This window comes from Canis lupus, chromosome 4, assembly GCF_048164855.1.
Source record: "Canis lupus baileyi chromosome 4, mCanLup2.hap1, whole genome shotgun sequence".
NCBI lineage: Eukaryota > Metazoa > Chordata > Mammalia > Carnivora > Canidae > Canis > Canis lupus.
In genome coordinates, this window is record NC_132841.1 from 75034173 (window position 1) to 75056989 (window position 22817).

Here is a 22817-nt window from a genome sequence, read left to right on the forward strand (position 1 = left end):
TGTGCTTCTCAGTTTTTAACCCACTGACTCAGTGATGACTTGGATGACTCTGAGGCTTTTGTTGAACTTATTTTCAGATATTAGGGCTCTAGCTGGGCACACTCCTGCTCTGGGGATGTTTTGTGCTCTCACTGACTTCAAAGCAAACTGAGCCCAGACTGAGATAATAAACACAGTAGGGATATCTGAGCCAAATTTGTATCCAGAATATTTTGGGGTAGGATTCTTGGGATGAACTAAGCTATGTACAACTTTTAATTACTTTCAAAGCAGTCAATAGTAATAGTTGGTTTCAGTAAGTTAAATTTATTTTTTTCAAGATTTTATTTATTTACTCATGAGAGACAGAGAGAGAGAGAGAGAGGCAGAGGGAGAAGCAGGCTCCACACAGGGAGCCTGATGTGGGACTCGATCCTGGGTCTCCAGGATCACATCCTGGGTTGTAAGCAGCGCTAAACCGCTGAGCCACCCAGGCTGCCCAATAAGTTAAATTTAAATTGAAAGTCAATCAGTTGAAAAAATAGTAGATGTATTATGAGACAAGATGCTAAATATGCTTCCTGAAAAATGACTTCATTTGAGATTCTATAAGTACAGTAAGGAATATAGGGTGGGAGAGGGGATGAAAAGCCCTATCACTACCTTGCTGGGTGATTTTCATTTACACTTTTCTGAAAGTCAATTTCTTTTTACATTAAAAAAAAAGAAAAAAAGAAAAGAAAAGCAAGCTATCATATAATATTTTTTATAGTTTTACAGGGATTGGATTTTCTGTTCTGGAAGGGGCAAGATAACAAATATCAGCTTTACAAACCACCCAGTCTCTATCTCAAGGCCTCTGTCCCTGTAGCTAGAAAGCAGCCATCGGCACTATGTAAATGAATAGGTGTGGCTGTGTTCTGATCAAACTTTGTTTACAAAAACTGGTGGCCTATAGACCAAAGTTTGTTATCATCAATTTATGAATGAAGAGGCCAAAGCTCAGAGAGGTTAATTCATCTGCCCAAGGACACAATGCTAGTAAATGGCAGACCTAAGTTTTGGCATCGAGTTCACCTGCCTCATTCTCACTCTTTTCTTAGACAGATTTACCTTCCTATCTAAGAGAGCTTCCATAAGGGAATTTCTAAGCCCCAGCAGTGTAGACTAGGAAATATGACCCAAATCTTAATAACTCCAACTGGTGAATGCCACAAAATAGCATCAGATTAATTTGCCTCAGAACATATTTTCCAGATGATTCTTGGAATTTAGCTTGGTAACGTGGGTCAAAATAATTTTTTTTCTGATATATGACTATTTCTTTCATCCACATTCTAGCTTCAAGGGGAAGGAGTCTCCTTCTCTACTCATGTATTTAATACTTTTTCCACTTGTTTTTCTCCCTTCAAAGCACGAGAAGAACTATAAAGATGTACTATTTACTTACGTCTGTGTTTCTTTTTTTAAGTGGGAAAAACTCAGAGCATATTTTATCTGTTTTTCTCCTGTAAGAGAAAAAAAGTAGAAGCAATGAGAAAGCTCTGGCAAGTACCACAGGGATGGTGAATTGTAATTCAACACGAATGCCATTCCCATCCTCTTGTGTGATTTGACAATCATGGAAGGGCTTGCATTTTTAGCTGTATGACATTCATAATGTGGAAAAGTGTATGCATTTTTACAATAAGGTTGTTGGACTGTCACTCAGGCAGAACAGCTCATTTGGCGAGGCTTAGAGGTATATTGAGAATCCAACTTGGTTTATCTCCATGAGGCAGAGGAGAGCTGCCCCAATATCTCATATCTTCCAACTGGCTTTGCCTGGCTCCCAGGGCAGGCTGAGACTGAACAGTAAAGTATTGCCTGAAGAGTTCCCACACTTTCAATGTGGTAGAAAGACCCAGCTGTCAAGCGTTTCTATAGGTTGGCTGCGATCTGTGATGGCCCTCACAACTCTTCTTTTAGAAGAGTTGTGATTTCTTTTAGAAATCTTCTTTTAGATTTTCCAGGAAATCTTATAGATGGCCTCTGAAGGGAACATGGCTTAAAGGAAGGTCTAATGCATCCAAGATTTCCAATGAACCTGACCTAAACAGGGGGAACTTCTTCATTTCAAAGGTTACCTCTTAAACAATCAGGTCTAAAAGGGCACAAACAGACCCTAACTTCTGCACTTCCAGGACACAGTACACATACATACCATGAATTTGAGTGTCCTGGCTGGGATGTCTGAAGCATCCTTTATGATGGACCCATTCTGGCTTCTGAAGCCTAATGAGCTTGCCCTGGTGTTTGGACTGATTGGAATTATGAATGTTTTATGGACAGTAAACCTCCTTGGAAATTCTTCGAAGGTCTTGGACAAATTCTATTGAAGGTCTCAATCAACCAGATCAGTGTTTATAGTTTATTTTCTGGGAGTAGTGATACAGGTGCATACTTGCCACTAACATCATCATCAAGCAGTAATTAGTGAGTGACCCATTTGGGGACAACGTTACATCAATGCCATCACTCTCTTTCTTTCAGGAATTTCCACTTTTGTGGTCCTGACGCTGATCCCTCATTTTTATGCCCCACCGAAGCCTGGCTTTTCCAGGCTTGCTACATATCTCTGTATCTTACTCATTTCTCCAACTCTGGCAAAGTCATGTGGCTTGTGTTGGTATAAAGTGCATTGTTTTAAGGAAAATTAACCTTCCATTTTTTTAAATTGCAATTAGGTTTGCAGGGGGAGAAACTAGATACAATTTCTTGTTGCTTCTTTTTTTAAACAAAGGAATACTAACTGAATCATATACTAGGTTGAATTATAGCTCTCCAGGAGAAGCAATTAATATAGATAACATTAAGGTGCATGGTTTCATTAGACATACATTAAACTTTTGGGTCTTTTTGTTTTTGGTTTTTACTTTTTTTAATTTAAATTCAATTTGCCAACATATAGTATAACACCCAGTGCTCATCCCATCAAGTGTCATCCTTAGTGCCTGTCATGCAGTTGCCCCATCCTCCCACCCGCCTAACCTTCTGCAACCCTTTGTTTGTTTCCCAGAGTTAACATTAAACTTTTTAAGACTAATGTTTCAAAGGGAACTCCTTACAAATGAAGTAGAAAGTACACATTTATGATAACAGGATATAGAACACATGAAAACCATTGCATCTCTTTATAGAGACACCAAGACAAAGGTGTGATATTTAAATTCTTGAATTGTCTGGAGAGTTCAATTAATTATCTACTTATTGATGTAGAATTGATCTTGTAGGAAGTTATAGAGCTGATTTTTATTATTGTTCCTAAAGAGAGATAATTACCCACTTTTTTTTTCAGTTCTGGAAAAATTTACTTTGTTGAAATGAGTAAAAGATACATTAAGATAAACATTTAAGGGGTACCTGGGTAGCTCAGTCAGTTAAGAATCTGCCTTTGGCTCAGATCATGATCCCAGGGTCCTGGGGTTGAGCCCCGCATCGGGCTCCCTGCTTAGTGGAGTGTCTGTTTTTCTCTCTCCCTCTACTGCCCCTCCAGCTTGTGCTCTCTTTTTCTCTGTCAAATAAATAAAATCTTTAAAAAAAGATTAGACATTTAATTATAAACCATCAACAGAGAAATTTGTCAGTTCTTCTTTCTATAATGTTGTTTAGAAACACATTTCATCTTAATCCATTGTTTTGGTAAGTTTATCATGAAACACATTTCTTCTAAATAAACAGCAAGATCAGTTTCCCCTAGAGAATTATACTACCAAAAGCAAAGTAATGATGAAGTAATGCCACCTCCTCCCTAATCAAAAATTTTTTCTGTTTATAATAATAACATCTATTTACTTTATAACATCTGAATATAGATAATATTATATTAAATTATATGAAAATATTCATAATCCTACTGCCCATAATAAGCACTGTTACTATATTGGTATTTTCTTACAGCCTTTATATATGCATGTATACAGCAGTGTGCATATATGAACGGGGGTCACAGTAAGACTATTAAGCGAAATTTAACTGAATTGCATCTTCATCTGCTTAGTTCCAGCCTCCAACTATAGCCTTCCAGCTCTACTCTACTCCAGTTATTTCTGGGAGTCTCTGGAGCTCATAAATAGTTTCTCATGTGCTGTTCTATTTTTCTTATTGCATTTGTCTGCCCTTGCTTCTTGTTCACTGTGGAATCCTCAGCATCTAAAAGAATGGCTGGCATAGAGATCTGTTAAAAAAATTTTTATCGAGGTGTTCAATACACGAAAAGGCTCCTTGAGGGATGTGTCCCAACAGAGTCCCAACTGCTGGTACTTTTTCTAAGCATCGTCCCATTCAGGGTGCAGTCTCCTCATGTTCTTTCTACAGTTCTCACTGTACTGAAGAGATGCTTCACACAGAGGTGTGGAGAAGGCCCTGTTTTCCAGCTTTTTTTTCCCCAGCCATACCTTGTCACCTAAAACATCAGTGTCTTACTTAGCAGGTCCCCATGTCTCATAGAGTCCCTTTCAAAACATTTCCTTTGGCTTCTACTTCAGCCTCCTTCACTGGACTCGGAGATAGGGTTGAGAATGATATCTGAAATAGACACCATGATGTCTCCTCCAGTTGGTGTTCTACTTCTCTAAACATTTTCATACAAGTGAAGTTTGATTATAGGAGAGAAAAGGAATACATATTTGGTACTAAGCAAATCTGTTTAGAAGGCTTGAACAGAGGGCAAAATCAACTCAATGCCTCAGGGTTGTTTTTTGCCTGAGAAATGCCTGGGAGAGTGAGAGAAAGACAATACTGTTTTATTTACCTTGACTCTAATTAAACACTGTATTAGAGTTGTACTTGCTGACTACCTTTTTCATTTTTTCCTTCTGGATTCAATGCCAGTCCTCCATCACAATCTCGTTCTCTCTCTCTCTCTCCAGACATATGTATGCACACACATTGGAAGGCTCACCTCCATTCTTAATAAAGTGACTGATATGATGAAGTATGGCTTCTCTCTTTCTTTTTTCCAGGCAATCTTTCTAAGAAGCTCAAATATTAGTGAGCTGACTTCCATCTGCTTTCCTGAAGAAGTCTTGTCAATGGATCTTTTCCAGGTTTTGATGAAATTTTCATGCTTTGGGTTTATTTATTTATTTAATTCAATTTTTGAGCCATATAATCAGATTCACTTTTCTTATGATTTACTTAATCCATTCATTGATGCCAGACTCATCCCTTGATACACAGGGAAAATTTAATTTGTGTAAGACAAAAAGAATCAAGCCCATTTAATATTCAAGATCAAATACTAAAGGGAAAGAAGTGATGAAATTTTTAGTTTTAGAAACACAAAGATTGTTTTTGTTCCTAGCACTTTGGTGTGTGAAAATTTTTTGAATTCATAAATTGAATCATAAAGATGATGGCTTTTGAGGCTAGCGGCTCCAAGAGTGCCTGAAAACTTGTGGTTATCTTTCACCTCTAGCAAAGCTGCTCTCAAAGGCCCTCTGTGAGCCAGTAGGATATTTTGCACTTGCAGATTGAAGAACAAAAGTGGAAACAATATCCAGAAAAGAAGGTAATCTGGGATTCCTCAGAATGATTTTGAAAACTATCCCAAATCTTATTTTTATTCTTTCCCTTCATGAACTCAGTTCCTGGCTCATATAAGATGCTTTCTTGCCTCTCTATCTCCTCTCATGTCATTCCCAGCTTGGCACCAAGGCCGTGGGAAAGCTACCATAGCCATTCCAATCACTTTCCTGAAGCCACCTGTGATCTTCAAGGCCTGCCTTGAGTCCCTCCTCTTCTTTGTTGCCTTTTCAGACTATTCCAGTCCTTATTCAGTTTCCTTTTACTCTGCTCACCTTTCAAATTTGTAACCTGTCTTACATTATTTAGCAGTTAGCTAATATTTGGTATTTATCTAAGTTATTGACTTGGAATCGAGCCATTTATGTTTTAGCCCAAGTTCATTTACTAGGCAGATGTCCTTAAGTCATATCACCTTTTTTATTTTTCTGGATCTAGTTTTCTCATATGAAAAACAGAGGAAAAAAAAAAAAAGAAAAAAAAAACAAAAAACAAAAAAACAAAACAGAGGAATATGTAGATCATCTCTAAGATGCCATTTGTTTAATTCTATTACTTCTGTTGTTCAAGTAGATTTCTATTGCACATGGAACCATATCAGACCCTTTTATCTTAAATATGCTTAGCTGGCTGCTGTATGCAAAGAAGAATTCAATAAATGAATTATTTATGATGTATTTAAGCCCCAGAAAGTACAAATATTTTTATTTTCATTCTATTCTTCTACAGATGAAGGAACTAATATCAAACATTTATTGTTGGTTTTTAGATGTGGTCTACAATTATCCAAGGTTTCTACATTTCCTATATCTAATAGCATGGTAAAATGAAAATTGGTGGTCAGAAGATGACTCTGAAACCCTGTTCAGCCAAGTATCTCTTCCTGCAAGGCAAAAGTTACCCACTGGGGCAGTTTTGTCTCTCAGCAGGTATATTTAGTAATGACAGCCTCATACAGCAAAGAACTATTTGGTCCAAAATGTCAATAGTGCCAAGGTTGAGATACCCTACTATATGATACACCTATTAAGGATAGAGATTATATCTTATTCATATTTGTCTCCTAGGGATCAATACTCACATCCTTCATAAATTTGCTTAATTCTGTCAGTCTGGTTTTAATATTGGGTATATTTTATGAAACTAAAATTGATTCATAATTGATCATTTATTACCTCTTCTTTGGTAATTTTTAAATAATTACAATGTAAAATTAACTAGCACAATCACTATTCTAACAAATAAGACATGACACCAAAGCCTTTAATATCTTAGTTCTTTGAATATTAAACCCACACAATGCTATTCACAAATAATAATATAATCCTTTTATAACGAATTCCCTGAAATCAACATTTCCCTCTGAAGTCAATTTAGGTACCTTAAATTGCATGACTAGGAAGCACACTTCCAGATCTGAAGATGCAAGAGTGATGATATCCAGTTTTTCTGTAATTGAATCAGTGAAGTAACATTTGGTGCTTATACCTGTAGTGTTAATATTGTCATTTTTACAACTTTGAGAACTTTTAACTATTTGAGAATTTGTGATTCCATTGTTATTTGCCAACTGAAGGTACGTATATTTAGAAGATGATAGCTCCTAGACTGATCCATTCAACCAAATATGCATAGATAGACCACATGTACGAAGTCTTCTATTGTAGATAAAAAATTGAAGAATGAAGACTCTGTTCTCTAGCAAGGTACAGGCAATCAGGAAAGATAAGACATATCTATATATATATCAATAATATAGAAAACAAATTAAAAAGTTTATGAGACAGATGCAAATAAAGATCTAGTTTAGCGGAGGAGAGATTATTTTTGACTGGTGGGAGTGGTCTGGGGGTATAAGTCGAAGAGGAAGTTTGGGATCAGGAAAGATGGAGAATCTTTATAGACAAATAAAGGGCTCAGCATTCCTAGCCAATAACAAAAGCACAATTTATTGTGTGTGGAACTTCTTAGAGCCTTTGATATTCTGAGTGAAACTCAAAAGAAGATTATGTAGCACATTGCGAACTTATTAGTACATGTGTCACTTTATTTGTCAGGATTAGAGTTCCATAGGAACTCCTCTGTCCTCTCCAAAAGGCAAAGAGCAGACATATCAGCTTGATCCAACACGTACTTTTCTTGCAACCCCTGGGTTATTTACAGTTGTTGCACACACTGACAAGCAATGACACAAGGCAGGAACTGGGGAAGCATCTTGCCAAATGACTGCCTCCCTTAAGCATCTGTAAGAGAACATTATAAAATCATAGAATACTAGAGTTGAAAGGAACTTAGTGACCCAAATAAAAGAAACAAGTTCTCCTAGACAATAAAGGGGGAAACTGAGGTTTCTCAGAAAGTTTAAGTGACCTGCCTTAATCAAGCAAACCATAAAAGCAGATTTTGGACTCAATATCCCACTCCTAGGTATGCATTCATTTTTCTACACCCTAAATCAAAATTTATAATTTGGATTTTATTATACTACAGTCTCTATTCACATTTGGTTTTTAAACTCTTAGTTTGGTCAAGTGTAAATTGTAATTCCCTGCTATCCTTTCCTTAGGCTTATATAAAACTTTGGAGGCTTCTAAGTAGAAATACTGGATGGTTCTGGCAAAGTTGAGTTAGGATGGAATAGAACACAAACAGATTTGAAACAGCGATTCAGTTTTGTTGAAAATCCACTGGGTTTGAAAAATAACATAGAAAACTGCCAGGTAGGAATATGATTGGGGTTTTAGTGAATCCAAAATATTGAAAAAGAGTGGGAGAATTTGGACCAAACTGCTCATTGCTTGATTTGCTCAGCCCTCCTCAGCACTACTGGAAAGTTTGGTAGAAAACATTGGAAATAGGTTTGGGCTATAGATATCCCAGCTGATGAGATGGAAAGCATCCTAGAGACCAGCAGAAAACATTTCTGTTTTGGAATTACTCCAAATATAACAGTAACAAGGGTGGAGGCAGGGTGTAGACATTCCTTTTAATCCAGAGAATTCCAGTTCTTTCAGGAAGTCCTCCCAGATTAAGTCAGGGCAATAACCAGCCCAAACAATCTTTTGCTCATGCTTTTACTCTCAGTATATCTAGTAAACAATTAACAAATACTACTAAGCATCTTCTGTATGTCAGGCACTGGGGATACCTTTTAGAAGTGCTCATTCCCTTCAGCAGGTTGTTTTCTATCGTGGAATTTCCAGAGGACCTCTGGAGATTGTCCTTGGATTTGCAGTTCAAGGACGCTGAGGCAATTATCTAGGTGCATCTTTGACTTGTTGTAGAAGGAAAATTGAATTTAATCCACAACTGAAGTTCAAATATCAATATATTTACTTGTCTGATGTACTGGGATGAGGGATAAAGTGGCAGTCAGGGATCACGGATCTTCTGAGACAAAATGATGATGAGCAAAGAAAGTGGGTTCAGTATCTCAAATAAAGTAACATGATCATGGTCTGAATGTTGGAGAGTGCAGTGGTTTCGATTTTGGAAATTAAATATTAAATTTCTTGCAATTGGACATTACCCCATTATTTTAAAAATGCAATAAACACGATTTGGCTTATTTTTCCACATATCAACGATTTCTCCTTAGAATAGATTTTTAGGAGAGAATTAATGGGATGAAATGCACAATTTGATGGAATCTGACAAATATCTACAGTTGTGTAGCAACTATCATAACCGTGATACTGAACCTTTCTGTCACTTGAAAAAGTTCTATGTCATTTGCAATCCTTCCCCTTGCCCCATTCCTTGGCTCCATTAACCACTGCCTTGCTTTCTTACACTATAGTTCCGCCTTTTCTAGAATTTTATGTAAATGAGGTCATACAGTATGTAGATGTTTTTGTTTGTTTTGTTTTTTGGTCTGACTTTTGTTACTTAGCAAAGTGCTTTAGAGAATCATTCATGCATGTTTATTGGTAGTCATTTCTTTTAGTGCTGAGTAATATTCTACTGCACGAAGTACATCACAAAATATTTATTCCATTTACTATATGATGAATATTTGTTTTTCTCCCACTATTTTTAGCTATTATGAGTAAATCTGCCATGAATACATGAGCACAAGTTTTCATGTAAGCATGTATTTTCACTTTTATTGCATAAATATTTATTTATTTATGATTTTTATTTATTTATGGGAGACAGAGAGAGAGGCAGAGACACAGGCAGAGGGAGAAGCAGGCTCCATGCAGGGAGCCCGGCTTGGGACTCCATCCCGGGTCTCCAGGATCACGTCCTGGGCTGCAGGCGGCGCCAAACCGCTGAGCCACCAGGGCTGCCCTGAGTAAATATTTAAAATCTTAGTTGCTGGGTCACATGCATGCTTAACTTTTTAAGAAATCCAAATTTGTGAGCATTTCAGTTGCCCGATGTCCTTGCCAATCTTTGGGTTATCACTCTTTTTGATTTTAGGAGTTCTAGAGTCTCAGTGGTATAATCAATTATGGTTTTATTTATTTATTTTTAAAGTTTATTCATTTTTAGAGAGAGAGAGAGAGAGAGAGAAAGAGGGAGAGAGAGAGAGGAGAGGGAGAGAGAGAGTAGGGGGAGGTGCAGAGGGAGATACACTTTTAAGCAGACTACCCATTGAGTGCAGAGCCGGTCCTTGGGGGGCTAGATCTCAGGACCCATGAGATCATAACCTGAGCTCAAACCAAGAGTAGGATGCTTAACTGATTAAGCCACCCAGGTGCCCCTCAAGTATTGTTTTAATTCCATTTCCCTGATGACTAATGATGTTGAGACTTTTTTGCCATTCATATTATTTCCTTTGGTAAAGTGTCTATGCAAAATTTTGTTCCTTTTGTTGTTATTTTCTTCCTAATGTATTTCAAAGCATTTTAAAAAATATAATTTGGGTAAAAGTCCTTCATTAGATATATGTTTTGCTACTATCTGTTCACATAATAGTTTGTGGTTTGCCTTTTCTCTTTTTAAGATTTTATTTATTTATGAGAGACAGGATGAGAGAGAGAGAGAGAGACAAAGAGGCAGAGACACAGGCAGAGGGAGAAGCAGGCTCCATGCAGGGAGCCCAATGCGAGACTCAATCCCCGGACTCCAGGATCACGCCCCAGGCTGAAGGCAGGTGCTAAACCTCTCAGGGATCCCCTCCTTTTCACTTTCTTAACAGTGTCTTTGGAAGGGCAAACATTTTCAATTTTAATGAGATCCAATTTTTCTATTTTTAAATATTTTATGCTTTTTGTATCCAATTTTAAAGACTTTGACTAACCAAAGGTCACAAAGATTTTCTCATATGGCCTCTTCTGGAAATTTTATACTTTTAGCTTCTGTTAAAACTATGTTTGATTCTACAATCCATTTCAAGTTAATTTTTGCATATTGGAGAACATAAAGAGTTTTCTTTTTTGCATATGGATATTCAGTTATTTCAGCAGCATTTGTTGAAAAGATTTCCTTTACCTCACTGATTTGCCTTGGAACATTTGTTGAAAATCAATTGGCTCTTTAAATGACAGTCTGTTTATAAAATTTTAATTCTGTTCCTTTGATCTGTATGTTTAACTTTATGCCAATATCAATCTTTCTTGTTTACTGTAGCTTTATAGTAAGTCCTGAAATTAACTTTATTCTTTTTTTCAAAATTATTTTGGTTATTTCAGTTCCTTTGTATTTCTATATACTTTTGTGGATCAGCTTGTCAGTTTCTAAAAGGTGTCTGCTTGGATTTTTGACTGGAATTTCATTGAACCTATAAATTATTTTGGAGGGAATTGACATCTTAACAATATTGAGTATTCTGATCCACAGTGTAGGATATCTCTCAATTTATGTCTTTAAAAGATTTTAGTTATGTTTTATAGTTTTCTGTGTACAGACCATGCATATATTTTGTTAGGTTTATACCTAAAAATCCTATGATTTGATGTTTTTATAAATGATAATTTTAAAAGTTTCCATTTACATTTGTTGCTGGTTGATAGAAATACAATTGATTTTTAAAATATTGACTCCATAAACTGCAAACTTGTTAAATTCACATACTAGTTTAGTTTTTTTTTTTAGATTCCTTAGAATTTCTTATAGTTGTGCTTTATTTATTTATTTTTAAAGATTTTATTTATTTATTCATGAGAGACACATAGAGAGAGGCAGAGACACAAGCAGAGGGAGAAGAAGCAGGCTTCCTGCGTGGAGCCCGATTCAGGACTTGATCCCAGGACTCTGGGATCATGGCCTGAGCCAAAGGCAGATGCTCAACCACGGAGCCACCCAGGTGCCTCTAGTGTGCTAGTTAAACAAAGACAGTTTTAAGTTTTCTTTTCAATTGGTATGCCTTTCATTTCTTTTCTTCCAGAGGGAGAATAGGGCAGATACTCAAGCCGGTCTGGAATGGCTTGAGTGAGAGGAGAGACAAGTTACCTTGGGATGTGGGGGTGGGGCCAGGATATGTGTTACTTCTGGCCATTATTTCCATGGTTTGAATGTTCTGCTGGTACCAGAAGAAAAAAATATGTGGGCCTTATGGCTTGCTCAGGTGTGGAGTAAAAGGGGAAGCAGGAGAGGTAAGGCTTAAAAGTTGTTACAGATTAAATATCAAAACTAGAGTCAGATTCTATTATAGTTTGATTTGCTAAAATGATTTCAAAAATACTGGGCCATCAGCAACAGGAATTTCAAAGTTGATGGTTTAGGAACAAGATGACTACATTGATTTGTGGTTTTCATTTCATCTAGATGCCCTCCCTATATGAACTTTAAGGAATTTAATAACATGGACAACAAGAAAATAATATTACCAGCATACTACTGTCAACTGGTAACCATCACCCTACCATCTAAAGACCCTTTCCTTGCTTAGGCATCTTTTTGTCTGGCTTTATTTTAAAAAGGTGGGTGTAATCCCAGATAATTATTCTTTTGGCCATTAATTCTCATCTTTTTATCTGGCCAACCCCATCACTAATTGCTCTTTTGGGGAATCAAATAATTTTTTTTCATAGGTTCAGGCAGACCACAAATGTTGGTATCAGAGCTGATTTTATCCATTACTAAACGAGTCTTCAATAACTTGATTTCCTGCTGTTGTTAATAATAAAATAACTCTCTCTCCCTTCTTTTCTTCTGTAAATTCAGAGAGCTCAGTATTTAAGCCAACTCTGGTCACTTCACACTTGAAATCAACTCATTACTTACATTCTTGAGCTTGCTCCAACCAAATTGCTGAAAGAATGTATTCCTGAGGCAACTGCTCTGGTGATTACACTCATTTTGCCTTTTTCTGATGACAGGTGTTAGGACCATGACAATTACGATTCACTGGGAAAAATGAAATCCTAAATCAAATTCTGCCTAGGACCTAGGCACCCAGGCTATCTGGGGTTTGCCATATTTATTAACACTGCAGAAAGATCTTGTTTTCCCAGTCACAACTTATATAGTCTCTTTCCAGGCTGTCTGTCTGTCTGGCCTGCCTAGGGAATGCTGGAGATCTGATACATTAATTCTTTCTGGATGCTAAGGGCAAAAGAGACCACGTGTCCCTCCTACCCCGAATGCACTTAGCCTATAAAGCAGCACAGCTGGACTTGCATATAACGGTAGTATTTCTTTCATTAGTAGGGAGGTTAGCAATTTCTGACCAGAGAGCAAATAACACTAAAACTCTAATACCTCAAATTTCTCTGCCATCCACAGATAAATTGTTTTGGAACAATGTGTCTTCAAGAATCTGGAATCTCACTCAGGGGATAAGATGGGTAAGGGACTCACTATAAAAGAAGTTCTTAATGTGAATTAAGAATCCTTAGGAAAAGTAAAAAATATAGAATATAAAGTGATTACTAATTAATAATAATAACATATTTTGCTACTATGTGGCAAATATTATGCTACTATCATCACCTACTACAAAATAATTATTTCAATAATAATAATAATATATAACATTTCTTGAACATCTGCCATATGCCAGGCCTTACCAAGTACTTTAACAGACTACTTCAGCATTATTCAAAGCAAGTGCTATTACCATCTCTATTTTTAGATAAGGAAACTGAGGTTGGATAGATTAAACAACTTGCCAAAGATTCCACTACTGATGAGTGGCATTGCTGGGATTCTGATCGTGAGAGTTCTATTTCCCCCCTCTTCTATGTGATTACTATATGGACAAATGCCTGCAGGAATTTGAACTGGGATGATGATCAGAGAAAACTTCAGAGAAGAGGCCAAATGGGATGGCTTTGAAGCATGAGTTGGAATTGGAACAATGGAAATAGTAGGGAGAGAGGGGGATCTGGCATTGCAGGTAGAACATATAATGGACAAATACTCTGTCAGCATTGTTTTGTTTTCTATCCGTGAGCTCATCTCCCCAATGTGCCCTTCCTGTTCACATATCTTGGACAGGTACAGAAACTATTATATTGTGTTCTGACGTGGTTATTTTGTTAAGGCCACTTTATCATGACTAGGTAATGGGATCCCCTCTAAAGGGGGATGGGTCTCTGTGTACATCATCTACAGAAGGGACCATTTTCTGATAGGACACTGATTCTCCTAATTTTGGAGAGGCAACTCTTAGACACGGAGAAAACATCTGCTTCTTTTAAGTCTACTTCTTTGTGAGTCTAGAATTTTTGTTTTTGTTTTTAGAGATTTTCTCGATTTATTTGAAAGGAGAGAGAGAGCACACACAAGCGGGGGAGAGGGGTGGAAGGAGAGGGAGAAGCAGAGTCTCCCTGAGTGGGGAGCCTGATATGGGGCTCAATCCCAGGACCCTGAGATCATGACCTAGGCCAAAGTCAGATGTTTAATTGCCTGAGTCACTCAGGTGCCCCCATGAGTCTGGACTTTGAGATGGATTCAAGGTCCTTACTGAGTGATGAGGAAAAATTCTTCTATCTGGAGGTAGAGGGTGAATATCAAGCAGTACTCTCACAAAAGGTATGTTGGAAAACACAGCTGAAGATACTCTGCAAGACAGAGCATCTTGCTTCATTTTACTCTAATTCCCCTTTGTGATCTGAGAACTTCAGCGAAGTTTTATTAAAGTGCTTAAAATTGATCTTGGTCACACTCTGCCATTTGTGCCAAAAACCAGTAATGCCCCCCTGAGGTCAAGGTAGAGAGGATAGCAGGAATTCATTCTCTCTTCCCACATTCCTTCTCTCATTCATTTTCACTCTATCTCATTCTCTGTATATCACTAACTACTTTTAGAGTGTAAGCTCTCTATATGCCAAACACAGTATTAAGAATTTCATGCATATGGTCTCAATTAATGCTTATGCTAATCTTTGAAGTAAGTACCTTTATACTTTCACTTTATAGTTGAAGGTTACAGAACTGGTAAGTGGTAGTTTCAGTTATCAATCACTATGATAATACTGCATAGCAAATAACCACAAAGCTTCAATGGCATATAGTAGCAAACATTTGTTTTGCACATGAGTCTGTGAGGTTCAGCTAATCTAATATGGATTTAGCTTCCCTTAGCTCGTCTCACTCTTGTGGCCAGCTCTGGGATGACTCTGTGGCTCTGTTGATCTTGGCGAGGCTTGCTCACATGCCACAGGTTTGGCGGTTTGGCGGTTTGGCTGGTCATTGGCTAATTGAGAATGACTTTGGCTGGGATGACTTGGAATTTTCTTTGTTCCACTTCTTGCTCATCTTCCAGCATTCTAGCCTAGGCATGCCCATCTGATGGCATAGCAGAGGGCAAGAGCATTAAGCAAAAACATAGAAGTGGTCTTCAAGCATCTGCTTATGGCATGTCTGCTAATATACTGTTGGGCAAAGCAAGGCACGTGACCAGACCTGTAAGGGCCTGACAGGTGAAAAATCAGGGTTATTAATGCAATCAACCTGCCATAGTGGTGGGGCTCATATTCCCTCTTACTTTTCTGTCTCCCATTAATTAGTGAGATAATTATCCAAGAGTTTCCCAATTGTTCTTTCTTTGTATTGCAGTATAGTTGACACATAGTGTTATATTAATTTCAGGCGTACATAATAGTGATTCAACAACTCTATTTGTTATGCTATGCTTATTACAAGTCCATCTGTCATCTACCATCTGTCATCCTACAATACTATTATAATACTACTCAATTACTCTTTACCTACCTTTCTTAAGAAGAAGATGAATCCTCGACCTTAAGATTTGTGGCTGATAGGTCTGGCTATATCTTCTTGTGAAGATTCTCCCACTGACAATTTCAGAGAAGGAGTTTGTTTCCTTCAATGTGTGTGTTCATGTTCTGGGATAATGATGACTCATCAGATTCCAAGTTGAAGAATTTTTCTTGGCATAGTGATTATCAAGATTCCAGAGGATGAAGACTCCTTTCTAATAACAAAGGACTCACCAAGCCTTACATGAGATTAGTTGAATCAGACTGAGGAAATATGTAACAGTAGTGATTCTAAATTTAGTCCATGTATTTAGATTAATTTATATTTTATTAATCCCAACAGTATTTATATCTATATACATTTTACAAATCGTAGTACTTGTATATGTGAGATATTATTTATGTATTTTACAGATAGTGCAGTTTGCACATATGAATTTTCTGATTTTTTTTTTTTTGCAGTAACTCTGAAGCTTCCCTCCAGGCAAAGATACACACATACACAAACACAGACCTATCTGTCTCCTAGCCTTAGTGACAGAGTTTTCTTATTATGTATTTTACCAAATGCCCCATAGGAAATGTAGGGGTGAAATTGCACTAGGAAGGTCATCAGTTATAACAGTCTTTTTTACAAGGTACAGAGGCAGTGGCAACCTCTCTGCTTTCTACAAAGACTCTTCAGTACATATAGGAGAAAGGTCTAACTCTTCAGCCAGGGATTTGAAAATCTCCCAGATTGAGCCTAAACTTCCCTTTCTAGATTTTTTACTGCACTTTCCTTTACCAAATGCTCTCCTTTTGGGCCAACACACAGGATTATAAGCAGAGCGAAAATTCCGTTTCTGTTACTAAGAAACTAAGTTGCTTCCTCTTAAACATTTTAGATCCTCAGCTCTATTGCAAGCATTTTATTTTTATAGGCCCTATGGCATCAAGCAAATAGAAATGGTTTAAAAATATATTTGAATTGAAATAGTAGAAAGGAAGTCATTGATGAGATTTTTCTCTCTGGGACTATGTATTAAAAGTCTTAAATCTTAAAAATGATTGAATTCTGTGGCTACAGAATATTTCCCTCTGACCCTGGTATGGGAGCTGATTAGAAGATAATCAGGTATTGGCTCAACACTGAACCTGGATTATTGTCTGAGGACTCCACCCTAAGCTCAGGTGGAGGGTAGAAAGGCTCAAGAGATCTTTCATTAGAGGTTTGAAGAGGAGAGACTGATTAAAGAACACCACAGAGCCAGACTGTGGGGGCTCTGGGTACCTGGTAGTGGTCAATTGTGTTGTTTGTACTATGAATGCTAACAGAATCAGAAAGGAAAAGACTGGATTGCCATTTGGCTTTAAGTTTTCCAGTGGAATGATCCCAGTGCGATCAAGTGACTGTTCTGCCAACCAAAAGCACAGATGTCCATGGAAGAAGCAAGAAAAGTGGAGGACACTTGGCACACAAGCATCTCATTTATATCTTATTTTGAGCAGTAAATCTCACCAAGGCTCCAGTGTTTCACTTATAGGTATATCTACATATGTCCACTGAGAAGGCCTGTCTTGTTTCCAAACTCATGTGTGACAACTGCAGAGGAATCGCAGGGTGGTGGGGGGAGGGGTGGGTGGGTGGGCGAAATGTAAATATGCCTGTATCTAATTAGTGGAATAACTAAAACTGGAGCAAGGCCATTTTAAATCAATAGCCCTTCCTAGCTGTCTGCCTTTAGGCAAATTGCTTAAACTCCCTGAATTTGTTTTCTCACCTTACCTCTATAGTGTGGATAATAGAAGCTAGGCCACTAGAAGTTTTACTCAGATGTTAACTGCCATCTTGTTTGGTTTCTTTTCATTTCTTTAAAAAGATTTATTTATTCCTAAAAGACACCAGAGAGAGGCAGAAACATAGGCAGAGGGAGAAGCAGGCTCACCATGGGGAGCCCCATGCAGAACTCCATCCCAGGACCCTGGGATCACACCCTGAGCCAAAGGCAGATGCCCAACCACTGAGCCACCCAGGCTCCCCTCTTATTTGGTTTCAATGTTATAGAAAGATAGGAGGTTCAAAAAATAATTTCCCCTTTCTTTGGCACATTCCACATGCACTATATCCAGTTCTGTGCTGCCTGATTCCTAAGGGAATTAAGTTTCTTTGTGTATTAGGCATTCCCCTCTGCTGAGGCCATCATCACCCAGAGCTTTTGTTTGGAAATCAGGGATTGCCCTAGAGAGGAAAGAGGAAAGTAAGTGGTGGCTGGGTTTTAGCTATCTCAGGTGAGGCTAAGCCAAATTTGATTTGAATTAAAAAATTAAAGGCATGTGATAGTATTTGCATGCCAGTGCTGTGGAGGAAGCTCACACATGCTCCATCTTTCTATCAAAGTTATGCATGGACTGAGATCGGTTAGTTGCGTGTGAAAGCACCTAGCCCAGTGCCTGACTCAAAGTCTGGTCTCAATAAGGACTTATTTCTCTTTTCTGCCTGTTTATTTGTACTTTGTTTCCAGGAAATGCCTATCAGTTGAGCCGTTTGAAATCCAAATATCTACCCTCTATTTAGATCAGCTGTCAACAAACTGGATTACTTATACCCCTAGGGTGCATAGAAACTCCTGGGAGGGGTTGAGTGGGTGAGAGAGATTTAAGGAACACGTTTCTAAATCCTAAAGCTCCGCATTTACTTTGTCCTAAAATTGATCAGCCTGAGTTGGATGTCATTCTAGTTCTCTTTCCCAACTTTCCTTTCACAGTCACCTTTCCACCACTTGACAAAAGAAAGGCATACCTCCCAGCATTTCTGAATTTTACTGAGTCTGAATACTGCATTGCCTGGGGAGAGGTTCTCATTTAAGCAGAAAACAGAAATGAGAAAAACATGTGTTGGCAGAAAAAGAGAGCATGTGGTAAAGGAAAGTGCAATAAAAAAAAAAATCTAGAAAGAGAAGTTTAGGCTCCATTTGGGAGGTTTTCAAATCACTGGCTGGAATTGGGGCTTTCTCCCATATGCACTGAAGGGTTTTGTTAGAAATCAAGGAGGTTGCCACTGCCTTCTGCACCTCGAAAAAGACTGTCATTGCTCTGATGGCCTTCCTATTGCAACTTCAGCTCTACATTTCCTGTGAGGTATTTGTAAAATACACAATATATATTTTGTAATGCATATATGTATAATATATAATACGTAATATATATTATGTTTACATATTATTAAAAGATATGACTAGTAAAATTTCACTCTTATTCAAGAATTATCAAATTTTGTAATATATGTTGTTTGGAACAGTCTTGTGCTCGTAATTTTAATGGGGAACTCAATCTAGAAGAAATCATAAACATAAAAGAATTATGGATATACAAAATTAAAAACAAATACATATTTGAATAACATGTTTTTGTTGTAGAGAACTATGATGGGGGGTCAGTAAAGCATAGAGATATACATCTCTGGACAGATTCTATGAGGGCATTCTTTTTGATGACTGAAAAAGCAACAGTGTGGGTGCCTGGGTAGCTCAGTGGGTGAAGCATCAACTCTTGGTTTCTGCTCAAGTCCTGAGATGCAGCTGCAGGCCAGGCAGGGAGCCTGCCTAAGATTTTCTCTGGATCTTTCTTCCCCACCCAACCTCCCCTGCTCCTGCTCTCTAGCTCTCAAACAAAACAGAAAACAAAACACAGTGTAAAATACATGATGAAAGAAGTGTTCATTTTACTGATTTTCATATGGACGGATATCAAATCACTGTGGTATTTAGACTTCATTGGACAGATTTATAAAGAGATGAGATGCAATCGTTTTGGTTTTAAATGTCACTATTTACAATGCACTGGAAATATCACCCTTTGAAATGATTGAAATTTATCTTTAAGATTTTATTTATTTTTAGGATTTTATTTATCTGTCCATGAGAGACACAGAGAGAGACAGAGGCAGAGACACGGGCAGAGGGAGAAGCAGGCTCCGTGCAGGGAGCCGGACGCGGGACTCGATCCCCGGTCCCCAGGGTCACGCCCTGGGCAGAAGGGGGCGCTAAACCGCTGCGCCAGCCGGGCTGCCCATGATCGAAATTGACGATGGGAAATTTTGAAGGATAGAAGTTAAAAACGCGTGAATGGGTGCTTAACTTTCCATCTTTCGGGAGTAAATCTAAGAAGTCTGGAGGCGGCTACCACAGGGAGCGCGCGACACGCGGTGGGCGAAGGCCGGCGCCCTGCCCGCGGCGGGGAGCGCGGGGCGCGAGGGGCGGGGCCGGCAGGCGGGCGCGGTCCCCGGGGTGCACCATAGAGGGCGCTGGATGACCGAGGGACAGAGAGGCGCACGCCGCCCACGCCAGTGGCTCCGGGAACTCGCGCCGGCGAGCAAGATGGCGGCCGTTTGACTGAGAGGCGCGGCGCCGCGGGGTGCTGCCGGGGTAGCGACGGCGGGTTGGCTTGGAGCAACGGCCGCCGTCGGGACGGGCCCCCCGCGAGATGGCACGTGAAGGGGCCCAGCCCGCCCCGCCGGTGAGTTGGAGTCGGTGCTGCTGGAGCGGAGCCGTCATTGTTTCCCTTGGGACATGCCGAGAGCCGCGCTCCGCCACAGCAGTCCGTGCGTCTAAACGCGAGCAAGCGAGCGCCTCAGAATTGCCTCAGAATTGCCTCAGAATTGCACGCCCGACTCGGGACGGTGTCGGGATGTTGGTCGCCGTGAGTGACGGGTGTGCCGGCCGAACAGCCCAGGGTCCCCTGGGGATGAGGACAAGGACGTCTGTGTAAAACTCCCTCTCCCAGGCCACTCAGTATGTGGTGAATTCAACTTCTTCTTCTTCTTCTTCTTTTTTTTTTTTTAAGGTTCTTTTATTCGTGAGACACACACAGACACACACAGAGGCAGAGGGAGAAGCAGGCTCCGCGCAGGGAGCCGGATGCGGGACTCGATCTCGCGACCCCAGGATGGCGACTGGAGCTGAAGGCCGACGCCAACCACTGAGCCACCCGGCCGTCCCTGAATTCAACTTCTTAGCTTTGCGGAGAGACTACTCCTGTTTCGCAGTTCTCTGAGCTCCTGGGAAAGCAGCAGGGGGTATTTTCCTTGGCAGTAGCGATCTAGGAGGATTCCCGCAGGGGTTCACAGATGAGGGCACGGCGCACGCGGTTTCCCGGGTCTCGATTCCGGGGTTCAGTTGCAGCGTGTTTATCAGATTTGAAACAAATCCAGCTACTCCAATGTGGATCGAAAAATATCAAGACCAAAGGAACTGTTTCTAGACTCTCACATGATTGAAACCCTGATTTCTCTTCGACCTCCCTTTCTTTGAGTAGATCAGTGATTGTAGGATTCTATTTTGTAAATACTCCAAATTTCCCAGGAGCTACGTCTGCCTATAGAGGAAAATCTAACTTTTTAGTCTGGCATTCAGAGGCCTCCACTGTTCACCTCGATCTGTATTTCTCATCTTCTTTTCCGTCACTTCCCTGTATGCAGCCAGCAGCTCAGTCTGTTTCACGGTCATCTGGATATGACTTTAGGTTACAGTAGAAACCAGATTAAGATACAAATGAGGGATGCTAGGATATCACTTTTGATAAGGCAATTAAGGAAGTATTCATAAAAAAAAGACTTAAAAATTTATTGATTCATTCATTTATTTATGACACAAAGAGAGAAGCAGAGACTTTGAGGGAGAAGCGGGCTCCTCGCAGGGAGCTTGATGTAGAACTCCATCCCTGGACCCCAGATCACGCCCTGAGCCCAAGGCAGATGCTCAACTACTGAGCGTCTCCGTAAAAGATGACATTTTTTTTTTTTTAAGATTTTATTTATTTATTCATGAGAGACACACAGAGAGAGGCAGAGACACAGGCAGAGGGAGAAGCAGGCTCCATGCAGGGAGCCCGACGGGGACTCGATCCGGCACTCCAGGATCAGGCCCCAGGCTGAAGGTGGCAGTCCACCGCCGAGCCACCCAGATTGCCCTAAAAGATGGCATTTGAATTGATCCTTGACATGTTGGATTTTTAAGGCATGGGCTTAAAAATGCTGAGCTATTAGTGAGCAACTAGATGTGGCCGAGCTTTCTAGGACATTTACTCCAACAATAAAGACTCCAGGAGACCAGAAAATATTTTTGTTGGTCTTTTCTTATTTCATACTGCACCAAGGCAGTAAAATCACCTACATTAAATGTGTGCTTAGGTCTCTTTCTGCACGTGGAGTTGTGAAGTAGGAACTTCCTGAAATTCAATCCATTAGTAGGCAGAATTTGTTATAGGATAGTTCTGTTTAGTATCCTATTTGTAACGGTTTATTATTAATACAATCACAGAATGACTCCATTTTTGTATTTCACCTATGGTACTTTAATATAGTTGTTATCTGGGAGTATCCGTGGGCAAGATAGTGATTCAAGTTTTTATTGTCAATCTGGGATTAAAAAAAGAAAATGGCCCTTAATGAGGAACCTTGAGAGTGCAGATTCTAGATCTGGCACTGCCACTGATGTTAATAAAAACAAAATTTTCCCAGCCGTAATTTCTGCACCTGTGAATGGTAATATGGTAATAGTTTCCTTGCGTTTCTGTCAAAGTGCAGTGAGAATTGAATCTGTTAATATATGCAAAAATATTTCCAGGGAATTAAAAATCTCTAAAATAGAAAGAATCAAATTCCAGGCTCAGGACGCCTGGGTGGCTCAGTGGTTGAGCGCCTGTCTTCAGCTCAGGGCGTGATCCCAGAGCCCCGAGACCTAGTCCCACATCAGGCTTCCTGCAGGGAGTCTGCTTCTCCCTCTCTCTCTCTCTCTCTCTCTCTGTGTCTCTCATGAATAAATAAATAAAATCTTAAAAAAAAACAAAAAACAAATTCCAGGCTTTTTGTTTTCTCTGAGGGTACAGTTAGGTAATCCGAAAAATACCCATTCAAATGCATTAGATGATCTAGGTAAAGACCATTACAGCTGGGACTTTGTCTCTCTTATAGTTCCAGTTTCTAAGTAGTGTCTGTCACATAGTAGGTACTCAGTATATATTTACAAAGTGAAAAAATGAACAAGTGACCAGAGGCATTCAGGGGCCTCCTAGCTGGAGCACCTGGCTGGCAAAGCTCTATGTCTAGGTGGCTGGATGAGTACTTTAAGAGCTGTGTGTTTGCTTAAGGATGTCCTGCTTCCACCTGCTTTTCTCCCT

The 22817-nt window shown here is 39.3% G+C and overlaps 1 long non-coding RNA gene across 2 annotated transcripts; it reads left to right on the forward strand.

The window, feature by feature from the left end:
* The first annotated feature begins 19968 nt into the window (after positions 1-19968).
* On the forward strand, positions 19969-21755 carry LOC140632686 (uncharacterized). 2 transcript variants are annotated; one of them, XR_012030328.1, is made up of 2 exons: positions 19969-20339; positions 20484-21755. It is a non-coding gene; the product is annotated as an uncharacterized lncRNA (long non-coding RNA). The 2 variants fall into 2 exon arrangements; XR_012030330.1 differs by having other exon boundaries at positions 19969-20156.
* The last annotated feature ends 1062 nt before the right edge of the window (positions 21756-22817 follow it).